Source organism: Gordionus sp. m RMFG-2023, chromosome 3, assembly GCF_954871325.1.
Source record: "Gordionus sp. m RMFG-2023 chromosome 3, tfGorSpeb1-WG-v2, whole genome shotgun sequence".
NCBI lineage: Eukaryota > Metazoa > Nematomorpha > Gordioida > Chordodea > Parachordodidae > Gordionus > Gordionus sp. m RMFG-2023.
The window spans coordinates 5,616,450-5,630,128 of NC_088777.1; the positions used below are offsets into that span (position 1 = coordinate 5,616,450).

The 13,679-nt window shown below is 24.3% G+C and overlaps 1 long non-coding RNA gene across 1 annotated transcript; it reads left to right on the forward strand.

The window, feature by feature from the left end:
- The first annotated feature begins 1,822 nt into the window (after nt 1-1,822).
- LOC135926790 (uncharacterized) lies at nt 1,823-3,714 on the forward strand. Its single transcript, XR_010571946.1, has 5 exons — nt 1,823-1,859; nt 2,999-3,206; nt 3,256-3,336; nt 3,379-3,596; nt 3,641-3,714. It is a non-coding gene; the product is annotated as an uncharacterized LOC135926790 (long non-coding RNA).
- Nucleotides 3,715-13,679: the final 9,965 nt, after the last annotated feature.

The following is a 13,679-nucleotide window of genomic DNA, read 5'->3' on the forward strand; positions in this document are numbered from 1 at the left end:
CTAATCCTACCATAACCTTAACCCTACCAATTTTTTAGTCTAAAAGTTTGACTAAGACACAATAGAGATGGTGAAAGCTAGGTAATTTAACAACACTAGTCTACACTATGAATGCATTCTTAAACATCATTAGTTGAAAATATTTATTTAATTATAAGAATAATTATGTAAAAATCTAATTTGTAGTAGCCTCGGTACGTTTTGACTTTTTAAAAAAACTTGCGGTAGACAAATGATACGCCGCTAGTCAATATGTTTATTTTAATTAGTTTTTCAAAAAGTCGAAAATAATTTTATTTTGTGATAAGTATATACTATATGAATATGGAGTAAGCAATAAGCTAAATTATAAACCTGACAATAGTTCATAATAATTTTGAATATCATCAAATAGGAGCAAAGTTTGATTTACAGACCCTTGATTACAATCTAAAAATAATGTTTACATATAATAATAATGCAATTTTTTTTGAAAATATTTTACAGCTTATTGGAATTTAGGTAAGAATTATGTATAACTTAAGGTCTAATATATTATGTATTGTATTACAAATAATATTAATATCTCATTGCTTGACTTATATTCTTTCGGTCAAAATTGAGTTAGAGACAAATTATTTTGTACCCTTCTACCTCCTTTACATTCAAAAAGCTAAAAAAATTAGTTTCAAACCTTTTTATGTTAATTCATTGTTTAGATGTTAACTTTTACCTTATTTTGTTATTTCCTGTTTATTGTGTAACCTAAAATTAACTGTTAATTTTTTTTATTAATTCTTTTATATCGGCATAACTTAAATTGATTTGAATTTTTTATTATTTCTTTTATATTAACATTTTACAAGCCCCATCCTTTGTTCCTACTTTCATTTATACCAATATCGCACTCTATCCCATTCTTTCTATTTATCTTCATATCAAACAAAAACATTTGATTCCTCTTTTCAGTTTATCACAAATTTGGATATTAAATTTGAGCAAATTTAAATTTTCAAACACCATAATTTTGAATTTTGCCTAAAATTGATTAAGAAATATGAAAACTTTTTATTATATAATTATTCAAGATTTGAATTTTTTAAGACAAACTAAAATATATTATAAGGAAAGTAGTGTTGAACGGCTCATGAGCCGATTTTTTAAAACAGCTAACTCAATATTTTAGCCAGAATAATATTGCCTAAGATTCGAGATTTCATTAATAGATGTTCAAATCTTTGTTCTATCTAAATAAAATTTTCAGCCTTTTAATATTAATCTAAATGAAATATTGAAAAGGGAAGAGTTGCGCTATGTTTTTTGGGGTGTTTAACACTTAATTTATAGTTTGCTAGAATATAAATTATTAATTAATCATAATTTTTAGCAATTTATATTTTGAACCATAGATATGAAACATAAAGCAATCTATTTCTCGCTCTTACTGATATTTTACTATATGATTCTATTTTTATGAAATATATCTTTAAATCATTATTTATAGAATACTAGAATAGAATAAAATAATCTAACATTAAATTATTTTGTCTAATTATATTTTTGGCCAGATAACGGTGTTTAAACATTTGTTAAATTTATTTGAAACTGAAATGTTATATTTGAGAGAAGAAGATGAATTAAATAATATTATAACTAATTATTCTTTTTGTTAAAGAAATTAATTATCGGATTTTAAATTACTAATGATATTTTTTAACAATACCAATAATATATTTAGTTAAAAAATAGATGAATTAAAAATTTTATATAACCTTGTAATCTGAATATTTTTTAATGCATTATAATCGATACCATTAAATTTCATTGTACATAAATGTATAATAAAAAATTTAACAAAATATCTATTATAGAATGCGGAGGTAATATTTTTAATTTTTATTATATAGCATTACTTTATTATGGCATAAAAAGATACTAAACAAGTGTTAATTTCAGGATACATAGTAGGTAGAAAATTAGATATAAATGGGTATTGAAAATTTTCTAGGTCAAACATCTTGATTAACAACATATTTTTAAATTTGTTTAATTTATTTTTATTATTCTTTTTTGACTGACACTAAAAAGAGCTAAATTTTTGTATTTTTTAATAAATATTTTTCATTATTTCTTTAATAAATTATATCTGACTATAAAAACAAAGATATAAAATGTTTACCATCAAATTATAGACATTCTAATATTTTTATATTATATAGCTATAATTTTTACAAATTAGATAATACTACTTTAAGATAATTTTCTTTTTTTTGACATCTTTAAGGCTACGCGTCTTAATAACCATTTGTGGCAATTAAATTTTTAAATAGATAAAGGTATTTTATTAAGGATTAAAAATATTTTTACCCCTTCAAATTTATGCATTCTTTAATTTAAATTTTCCTTTTTAGTGATATATAAAGGTTAAAATGTCATCTTTTGATCTGATGATACCTCTACAAAATTTATATGAATCTGAATCTCACAGTAAGATGCAGCCTTATAGGTAAAAATAATTATCAGAATTCTCTAAAGATCTGAGTTCACATTTATTTTTAGTAAATCTTAGCCTGGAATAAATTATTAAAATTCTGTCAGACAAAAATTATATCAATTCTATCAGAAGAATATACATATTATGGTGATAGAATATCTATTTTGCAATACTGCATTTATTATTTCACCTATTAATTTTAATATGGTAATTTATGTTAGCTTAAAGATTCCATGATATTAATAATTTATTTTGAATCACTAATTTCTTCAAAAATAAAGTTTTTAATTTTTTGTTTGCCATTGTTTTAAATATTCATAACTAATGTTAGTGATGACAGATCGTCTACTATTGAAAAAATTAAAATACAAAATTAATTCTATTTTTTTCTAAATAATCTGACTACTCAGATGATAATGATTGTTTTTAAAAAAAGCACAAAGGCAAGAAAGATTCAATTATATTTATTGTTCAACCTAAAACTAATTTTGCTTACAATCTCTTAAAACAAAAAAAAAATTTAAGTTATAAACACGCCAATAATAAATGCGAAATTAGTGTAACACATCTATAATAGGTTTCCAAGAAGAAGGCATAAATAAATTAACCATAGTCAAATAAACTTCACATAGAGAAACGTCATAGACAATATTAAAATTTACTGACCCCGTCAAATCTGCTCACAAGGGCCTTAAAGGCATTACAAAGTTGACAACATTCGGAGATAAACGCAGTTAGCAACAAACTATCAAAAATATTACATAATCAAATCTGTTTATTAGGCTCAAAAATTGAGATGAACGACAAAAAGATCCTATTTATCTTTACAAGAAAAACCTTTGTTGGGTTATAAATTTTATAATGTAATGTTAATTTTTTTTTATAGCAACTGTACTTTATTATAGATTGGCTAAGAAAAATCTCTATTTACAATTGACAAAGCGATACAATTTCGAAAAGTAATATAAAGATTGGTTGACAAAAGGCAAAAATTTTTAGCGAAGAGTGTTTATATTAGAATTTAAGTACTTGCAATAAAGTGGTACGCAAGGCAAACCTGAATGTAAAAGCTGAATGATTAAAACTCTAAAAATAAGCAATAGGACTTATCACTGCAGTTTAGGTAATCTGAGATCTTCGTTGAGATTAATGTTAAAATATATCTAGAAATTAGCTATATTTTTTGAATCAAGATAAATAATTTTACTTATGCTACAACCCTTAACATAAAAACTTTTTATATGCATATTGATGTGTATATTTTATTATAATAATTATGACAATATTAATAAAGCGTTTAATATTGCATCGCCCTAAGACCGATGTTATTTTTGAATTTGAATGCCAATAACAAGTAACATTTAATATTAGTTTAATTCAGCGCCTTCTATCTCCATATAATGTAATGATGTCATTAGAATTGTAAAAGGGTCGCATTTAATGATACAACAGGGATATGATTAGTAGTGCCTCTTTGTTTATTTTAAAAATTCTATATAAGATTTATATTTCTAATTAATTATCTTCTAAAATTATATTATTATATATTTAAAAGCTTATTCTGATACAGAAGGACAATTCTGTATTTTTGCTAGGAGTATACTATTTATAATGCTTTAATTTTAAATATAAATAATATTTTAAAATTTTAATTATTATGTTAGTACGTTTTAAAATATTATATTTACAATTTTTTTTTAGAATATCCTTTTAAACGATGTAATAATTTACCTTATATAGATATATAAACTAACCACATAAAATAACTAGACAAGTGTAAATATGAAATAAAATATTTAATTACCGAGAGAAATCCAAAGGTGGGTACATCGCTGCCCTATCATATCAATACTCCAAGATTTAACAGCACACTATTCAAAATTTAATGGAAAAACCGGTATAAATGCAAGGTGAGGTTATGATCCGGAATTTCGAACTGGAACAGATCACATGGACCGGACCTGACCGCGGACTTTTAATAAAAGACTGGGCTAGTTTTACCAATTTTACTATAAATATAAATATTTTTCCAATTGTAAATATAGTAAATTCCACAAATCAACAAAATAATAGGGTTTAGGATTTGACTAATTTCGATATTTTTTGAAATTTTGTGCAATAATACTATATCGTATAATAATAAAATGAAAAATTTAAATTTCAAACTCACTAAAGCCCCTAGAAAATGGTCGCGCAATGCTAATAAATTATAAAATTTTTCAATTTTAAAATGCGAATCACTCTAAATGTTGTTGAGCAAGAAATATTTTTTTTTTTATTAACTATAATATCTCTTCAGATATATATAAAATATACTTGATGAAAAAAATAGCAGTTTTTTCGGATTTACATATATATATAATTGGGATGGAGATTAAGTTTATAAATTGATTATGTAAAACTAACAAAAATAGTCCAAGTTCTTCGCTGTTATAGAAATTTATATATAACTTTTAAATATTTAGTCGAAGCCATAAAATTTAGCAATTGCAAAAAAATTAAAGTTAGATTTAATTTTTTAATTCTCTTAGAGATTTTATAAAAGAAAAAAAAATATAATTGAAATAGATTTAAATAACCAAGCCAATATCTATAATTTTAAGATTGCACGGATGAAATGATTTTTAGAAGATCAAAAATTAAAATTGATATATATAAATAAGAATATTTCTCTAATATTTTTTTCTATTATAATTTTATGAATTAATTTTAATTATTCAGTCAAAATTCGGATAAATAAATGTGATATGATGATGATTACGAAACATTGGCTAAGGATTGAAATTGATTTAATTTAAACCATGAGAGATGAAAAAATAATTAAGGAATAATATATTATGATTAAGATGCGTTTCTTTTCTCTTAATGATATTCGACTAAAATTTTTGCTTGTAATTTTCAATCACTTGAATATTATTAACAATGAAACTAACCGTAGGTGTGTAATAAATAAATAATAATGTATGTCAAATTTAATGGCTTTTCTAATTTTAGGATAAAATACGGTATTAAGACTGAAAAGGGGGAATTTTTGTCCCTTTAAAATAATCTAAACTATAAAACTTGCAGAATCTTCATCTAGTTGTACTACATACCTTTATACAAAAATTACCTATATAAAAATAATCCAGAATTGTGCAAAATATTTTGAGAAAATGGACTATGTTTTAACATTTTTAAATCTCTCCATGTGAAAATCATGTACAAACATTGTTAATAAATATATGAAATTTTATTTTTAACATAGCTTACCCTCACGATGGTAAAATCATTGAGCTATTTATACTATATTTAAAATTTTAGGGCCGATTTAAAAATGAATTATAAATCCTGTTTTTCATATATAATTTAAAATAAAATAAATATTGGTAAATTAGGGTGACATCTATAGTTTCTGGCTTAAATAATTTTCTACTTTTATAACATTTCATAAAATATTTACTTTTGAATGATAAAATTGAAGCATTTTAATATTTAACTAAAATATATTATATAGATAGAGTCTGCTATAGTAATTTAATAAATAATATACTATGCATTTATTTAATAAGAGAAGTAAAAAAAACTTTTATATTAAGAGTGGGCATTATAATAAACATCATCTTTTAGATGACGATTAACAAATGAGTGATTATGCCTGATTAATGATATATAGAAATATAATCATATTTTTGAACAATAGTATTGGCATAGTAATGCCCTAAATTACTTATTGATACTTCGTGTTCTAGCCCCAGTTATAATTACTTTTTCACAATAATTTTTTAATGAAACTAATTTAATATTAGAAATAGAGTTTACCTACTAGATATAATCTGATCAATTAGGGGATATGGGTCTAAGTGCTTTAGCAGGTTGGGGAGAATAAGGGAGGTGCAGTTAACAATAAATTCGTTTCAGAATTAAATGTCGGAAAGTTCATCTGTGAACCTAATATTTTCCTGTTCCCGTTAAAAATTCATCCGTTTAGTACCACCTAAATATGTTTTATAGGATTATCCTTAAAAATAAATATGCAACAGAAATAGGCAAATATGAGCATCCATCAAAGAAATATTTTTTCTTAGGTTATAATTTTATTTCTTAGACCTTTGCATGTTTTCAAACGCAATATTAATATTTTAAGTGTTGCTATAATACGATGGTTGCTATTCACAAATTTCCACCTATGATATAGATTTGCGCTTATGTCGCGGTCTTTGAACAACATAAATTTTTTAAATGATTAAAAAGGGTTTTAAAAAAAAATTCATTCATTTTTTATTAGTTAAATTATATATAAAAAAAATAATAACCCTCTATAGAATAAGGGAGTTTGACTTCTTGTTTCTAAAATTTCTTGCTATCGCAGTCATTTTCATTATGGCCAATGTTTTTGAAACGATTAATATTAATATTAGCGGTCATATTAATTGCAATCATTTTAAATTATATAAACTTTTTCTCTCGTTTTAAAGGAGTTACGTTTTTATTTTGTTGCAATTTTTGTCATTTTTGAGGATGTAGACCATCGATCTAAACAAAGAGGATTTTAGGATGTAACTTTTACCTGTTGAGTAAATATTTTTTAACCAAAAGAGTGATGTTTGTGAGATGGTAAAGAGTATGTTAAAATAAAGCTAGTGAATTACTGATGAGAAATTATTGAGAGATATTAGATTCTTTGAATAAGATCTTTCTAATTGAATCCTTGCACATTTAGGTATGCGAGATAAGTTGTGAGGTTTGGGACAATGAGAAATAACCTACAGCATTAAAGGGGTGGCACTGTTTGTAGCGTTATCATGAAGTGTATCTGAAATGTGATGGTGCATCTGTAGGCTATAAAGTAGTGGTCGAATCATGCGTGTGTGAGCGCCATCAATAAAATGGGTATAATGGCATAGATATAGACTTTATCGATTGTGAGCATTTAATTTTTCTAGTGGTGTGAGATGCCAGCAGGAGGTCGGTTTTTTGTTATTTGCAAAATGGGAAACTCGTGAGGTGTCACTATGATATAAAATTATAACTATATTATTTGCTCTTTGACATGGAACCTCATAATGGGAAACAGCGTCTCTACATCAGCGGGGAGAGGATAGTAGGAAAAGCTTACATTTAATTTTTTTGAAAGGGTATATGGGGTAGGTGTCTTTAAAGGGGTAAGATAAATATTTTGGGGGGTTATCTCTTAATTTTTTAAACGAAATAGGGCAATAATACTTTTTATTAAAGGCCTATTTAAAAGGTGTAATGCGGAAATTTTTTAGGGGTATAGGCATAGATTTTTAAGGGGAGGGGGGGGGGAGGTGGTAGCATCCAGTGAAATATCATGTAGACGCTCATGGGAAATCATGTCTAATAAATGTATTGTTTAATTGATATCTAAATGTTTGTTTTTGATACTTTTTATTGATAAGATTTTTAGTGATTATCCAGAATGACCATAATTATGAAAAATTTTGTAATAAATTATAAAAATTTGTATAAATTTGTTCTTCTTATAACATCATAAAATAAAATAATATGTATAAATGTATTTGGATTTAACTTAGATTGGCAAATCTTTAAAACTTAGATCATTTATAGAGCGCGTTTTTTTAAAAAACCAGTTTATGTTAGATCCAGTTCTAGAATGCTTAGAGTTGTTGCCATGTGAATATCAGATAATTTTGTCATGAACCGTCAAATCATCTTTATTTCACATATATTCATATAATATGAAAAAATTTATATCGATCTGAAATTTATAGGGTAGTTCTATACATGCTGCTAGAATAAGATTCGAACAATTTTTATTTTAAAATGAAAAAAAGGTACGTCATAGCTGATTTGATTTTTTTGAATCTAATAAAGAGAAGAGAAGAGAAGAGAAGAGAAGAGAAGAGAAGAGAAGAGAAGAGAAGAGAAGAGAAGAGAAGAGAAGAGAAGAGAAGAGAGAGAGAAGAGAAGAGAAGAGAAGAGAAGAGAAGAGAAGAGAAGAGAGAGAGAAGAGAAGAGAAGAGAAGAGAAGAGAAGAGAAGAGAAGAGAAGAGAAGAGAAGAGAAGAGAAGAGAAGAGAAGAGAAGAGAAGAGAAGAGAAGAAGAAGAAGAAGAAGAAGAGAAGAAGAAGAGAAGAGAAGAAGAAGAGAAGAGAAGAGAAGAGAAGAGAAGAGAAGAGAAGAGAAGAGAAGAGAAGAGAAGAGAAGAGAAGAGAAATGCATAATAAAAAAATAGAAACTCTGTTTCTATCCTTTGTATTCCACCTAAAAAAGCTCAGACATTCACCTCTTCGCAGATCTCTCTATTAACTCTGTCCTTATATATTTGTCAATTCCATAAGAGTACTTTATTAACCAATGATATCACAAAAACCATTTTGTTTTTTTTTATTTAAATTTAATAAATTATTTAAGTTCACATTTTTCCTATTATCTATTATTAGTGATTCTTCTTATTCAGCTGATTATTTTTATTTATTATAATAAATAAAATGTATAATACAAAAATACCCTTTTTTATTTAGGATATTCTCCTGCACGTGCTCCTAATCATTGGTCATGCGGGCGATTCTCTATTGGTACAATCAATTTTATAATTAATGTAATAACCATGGTTCTTGAAAGATAAAGGTGTCTAAGTTGTACGCGTCTAGCCTTTTACAGTTATATTATGATGGACAAATTCTATTACTATTATAATTAATCTCCTATTAAGCTTTTAAAATGTATAATCTTTTGAAAAATTTGTTTTAAGACCGAATATAAAATTATTTTGCTTAATAAATATTGAAAAGCCTTCTTGTTTGAAATTGATAGTGCTAATTTTATTTACTCAACTAGAGAAATTATTAAAATTTTTAAACAACTTGATTTTGAATATAAAATGATATTTTTTGTTTTAATAATTTTACACTTTTTCCTCTTGGAGTAAAGAATATTTAGACTCATTTTCAAACTACTCTCAAAAATCTTCTAAATTTTTTACCACCCAAATCTGGCTCAAAATCAAGCTACTAAAAATTTTGCCTTTGAAAGAAAGAAAGAAAGAAAGAAAGAAAGAAAGAAAGAAAGAAAGAAAGAAAGAAAGAAAGAAAGAAAGAAAGAAAGAAAGAAAGAAAGAAAGAAAGAAAGAAAGAAAGAAAGAAAGAAAGAAAGAAAGAAAGAAAGAAAGAAAGAAAGAAAGAAAGAAAGAAAGAAAGAAAGAAAGAAAGAAAGAAAGAAAGAAAGAAAGAAAGAAAGAAATAAAGAAAGAAAGAAAGAAAGAAAGAAAGAAAGAAAGAAAGAAAGAAAGAAAGAAAGAAAGAAAGAAAGAAAGAAAGAAAGAAAGAAAGAAAGAAAGAAAGAAAGAAAGAAAGAAAGAAAGAAAGAAAGAAAGAAAGAAAGAAAGAAAGAAAGAAAGAAAGAAAGAAAGAAAGAAAGAAAGAAAAGAAAGAAAGAAAGAAAGTTAAAAGAAGATTGATGCTAACAATTTCAAACTATCCCAAATAGTTTTTTAACATTGATCTACTAACCAAAATATTATATCCGGTCTAAAATTAATATATTTTACATTTTTTAAAGGCACCTCAGCATTTTTTTGCTTTTTTTATAGTTAAATGGTATAATATTATTAATTCTCCATACTTTATATTTAAGATACCATTTTTTAAATATAATAATTATATAAATAATAATTTATCATGTTATTTTCACATTCAAAAATTGGAGGCTGCAGACATTTATTTTATTTAATTGGATCAGTAAAGTCTAAAGAAGGAGCAGTTTTAAACATGGAGTTTATAATTATTCTAATGCCTCTTGGGTTTATAATAAGATTCTTCAAAAAAAAATTGTGGTTTTGCCGAATCCACGAAGATTCCGTATCACTTTATTCGTATATATTTTAGAATATCAAAATATATTAATTTTATTTCCTGTATAAAGAAAATTTAATAAATTAATTTCAAAAATATTAAAAGAGCCTCATAAATTACTTTCATTTTATTTATCTTTCATATATAAAAAATCAGCATCCATCTTATAAAATAAAAACCAGTGTAACCTATATCTTATTTTAACAAATTTTAAATTATTATTAATATTTTTCTAATAAATCTTAATGCATATAGTATTCCAAAATGACGAGTGAAAAAATCATTAGATAAAAAGATATGTGGTTCGTTAACTGAATCATATAAACAAGGAATTTTAATAGAAAATTGTGAACTTAAATTAAGTCATACCTCTCAGGGAATAATTGATAGATTCTAGACCGCAATTCCTTACTAACTAATAGTTTCAAGAATGGCGTTAAAATATATATTATAGATAAGATCATTTTAAAAAAATCATATTTGAAAAACATCATAAAATCACTCAGGATTATGAGTTAAAGTGTCCTAAACCAGATATCTACAACGACATGACAAGGAGGAATTCATAAAGTAATAATTCTATAAAGGAAAAATGAATATTTCCATAAAACATTAATGTTTTTGTCATTATTAAGCCTATTTGTTCGGGCTAGTGTAAATTAAATAAAATGACGACTTTCATATGATTAAATCGAATGTTATATTCATTTAGCACAGCGATATGTTAATTTTGTGAGTTTTAAAAGGTGTTGGAAGTCTGGCTTTTAATCAGTAAAGCCTTATTGTCTGATTGCGCAAGTTTATTACAACAATGTGGCATCATTTCATAATGCGAAATCAACTAAAATGGTAATTTGACAGATGTATTATTAACTGATATCCAGCATAGACCATTATTTTAAAATTAATAGTTCAATTTTAAAATACTCTCTACTACTAGGAATGTTGTTGTTATTAAAGGACTGGATTTGAACAGATTTTTTAAAAAAAAATTGCCCATAAATTGCACAACGGTACATTTATTAGCGAAATCTCGAGGCTAAACTATATTTTTCTGACTTAAATACTGTGTTTGCCGTTTTTAAATTGGCTCAAATCGAGCCAATTAACAATACTAACTAGGATGATCTAAAAAAAACTATAGAAAAAGTATGAAATTCTATTAATTGGGAATTATGGGGATCTCATAAATTATTGAATTTATTTTTAAATGTATTTTAAAATAAGTTTACAAAAAATTGAAATAAAAAAATATATGACTAATAAAATATTTTTTTTTGAGGCTCTTTATAGAATTTTGTTATATATCTAAGAAATTAGAGGGAGTTATCGCTGAGGAAAACTTGGTAACAAGTCTCGATCTCCCCTATTAAATCATTTTTTTTATATAAATGGAACATCTCATTTAGAACAAACAAATTGAAATACCTTATGCCAAATCCAACTAAAAGATAAAATTAATAACAAATATATTATATATAAATTGCAAGTAACAAAAATTATTATAATTTTCATAATGATTATTGGTGTAACTAAATCAATTTATTGCTCAATTGTAAATAAAAATATTTATTCTATTCTGGTTTATATATATATATCTAACTAAAATTCTTACAAAAATTATAAATGAAAATATGATTAACATTAAATTTTAGTCCCAAAAGTTGTTAAAATAAAGCCTGTTCTTTTATAAATAAAATATTAAAGTTTCATATAAAATATTATTTTTTATAAATATTCTTAAAGCCTTAGATACAAATGGAAAAGGTAAGACCATAAAAATAGGAACTTAATTCATTATTCACAAAAATAAAACCATATTTTAAACTTTAAATATGGCAACAACATTTATAATTTGTATTGAAAACTTTAATTTTTACAAAATTGTACTAAAAACTACCTATCATTTAGCGACTAACTCTATTAATATAAATCACATTTTTAAATATTTAGTAGAAATAATCTTCTTATTAATTTTACTAAAGAATTTAGATAATTAAATAATGAATGCGTAATAAATAATAACATCAAAATATTCAAATAATTATCAATATATTTATAAATAATTAAAATTAGTAAATGCTCATTTTTTGTCTATTGCGTGTTTTGAAAATTTATCTTTGATTTAAGATCTTATATAAAATAAAATTAAAAAAGGTGGAATTCAATGTTTGATGCAATTGAAACGGTTTCCTATTAAATTTTGGAGAACCTAGGCAACACGTTCCTTCTTTCTTTCTCATTAAACTTAAAAATATTTTATTGATAGGAGAGAATGTCTGCCTGATAAAAACTTTGAAAAAGTTTGTTAAAATTAAATCATAATATTTAGTATTGATGTTTGCAAATATTTTACATAATACATTCTTTATTTTTAATATTAATGTATTTGTTAAAGATGAATATAATATTTCTAAAATTAAAATGAGTTCAGTTGCATTAGTATTGACGTACCTTTCATTGGTTTCAATACATTTATATGGATGTCGTTACATTGTAAAATTTAAAATTTAGATTTACTTTTTTGACAATGATATTGAATTTTTATTGAGATAATTATATGGGCATTCACTGAATATTGTGCCAATGATTTATTTGAAATAATTCCTAAAATATTTTATTTTATATTTTTAAGCTAAAAAAGAAAAGCCTTCTTCTTTTAGTAATGTATTTTAATAAAACAACGAATTGATTTAATATGATGATTTTAATTATTAGTTCAGAATTTTAATTAACAATAATTATTATTTTCAAAATTTTAGTTGCATTAATTGTAAAAAAAATTAACTTACTAATAAAGGTGTTAAATTCCCAACAAATTTCCCTGGAAAAATTGAGAAGAAAAGAAAAAATTAGTGAAAAAACAAGAAATTAGGGGAAACTAAAAAAATAAAAACCCTTCAATTTTTTTTACCAAATAACTTTATTTAAAAATAAGGGAAAATAAGAAAAATTAAAGACAAAATACATTGTAATAATTTCATTTTTTTTATTAAATAACTTAATTAACAACAAGAAGTATTATAAATATTTATAAAAAAATGGATGAGTTATTCCCGGGATATAATTGAAATATTGTGATCCTTAAATGGGTGTTATTAAAAGGGATAATGTGAATCGATTTATTAAAACAACCCGTTTAATTTGATTTTTTTTTACATCATTATTTTTATTCAAATATGTAATAATGTTCCTTTTACTAGATATCAAATAAATAACCAATCATTTATTAGAAATTTCGTGCTTGTATAGTTTAATAAACACTTAATAGAATGCCTAAACCTTTTAAATACTACTTTTTAAAATTGTGTTGCTTTTGAAAGTTTCAATCGAAACGAAAAATCATTTTTTTTACTTTGGTCAAAAATTAATACATGTTACATTTTCTCT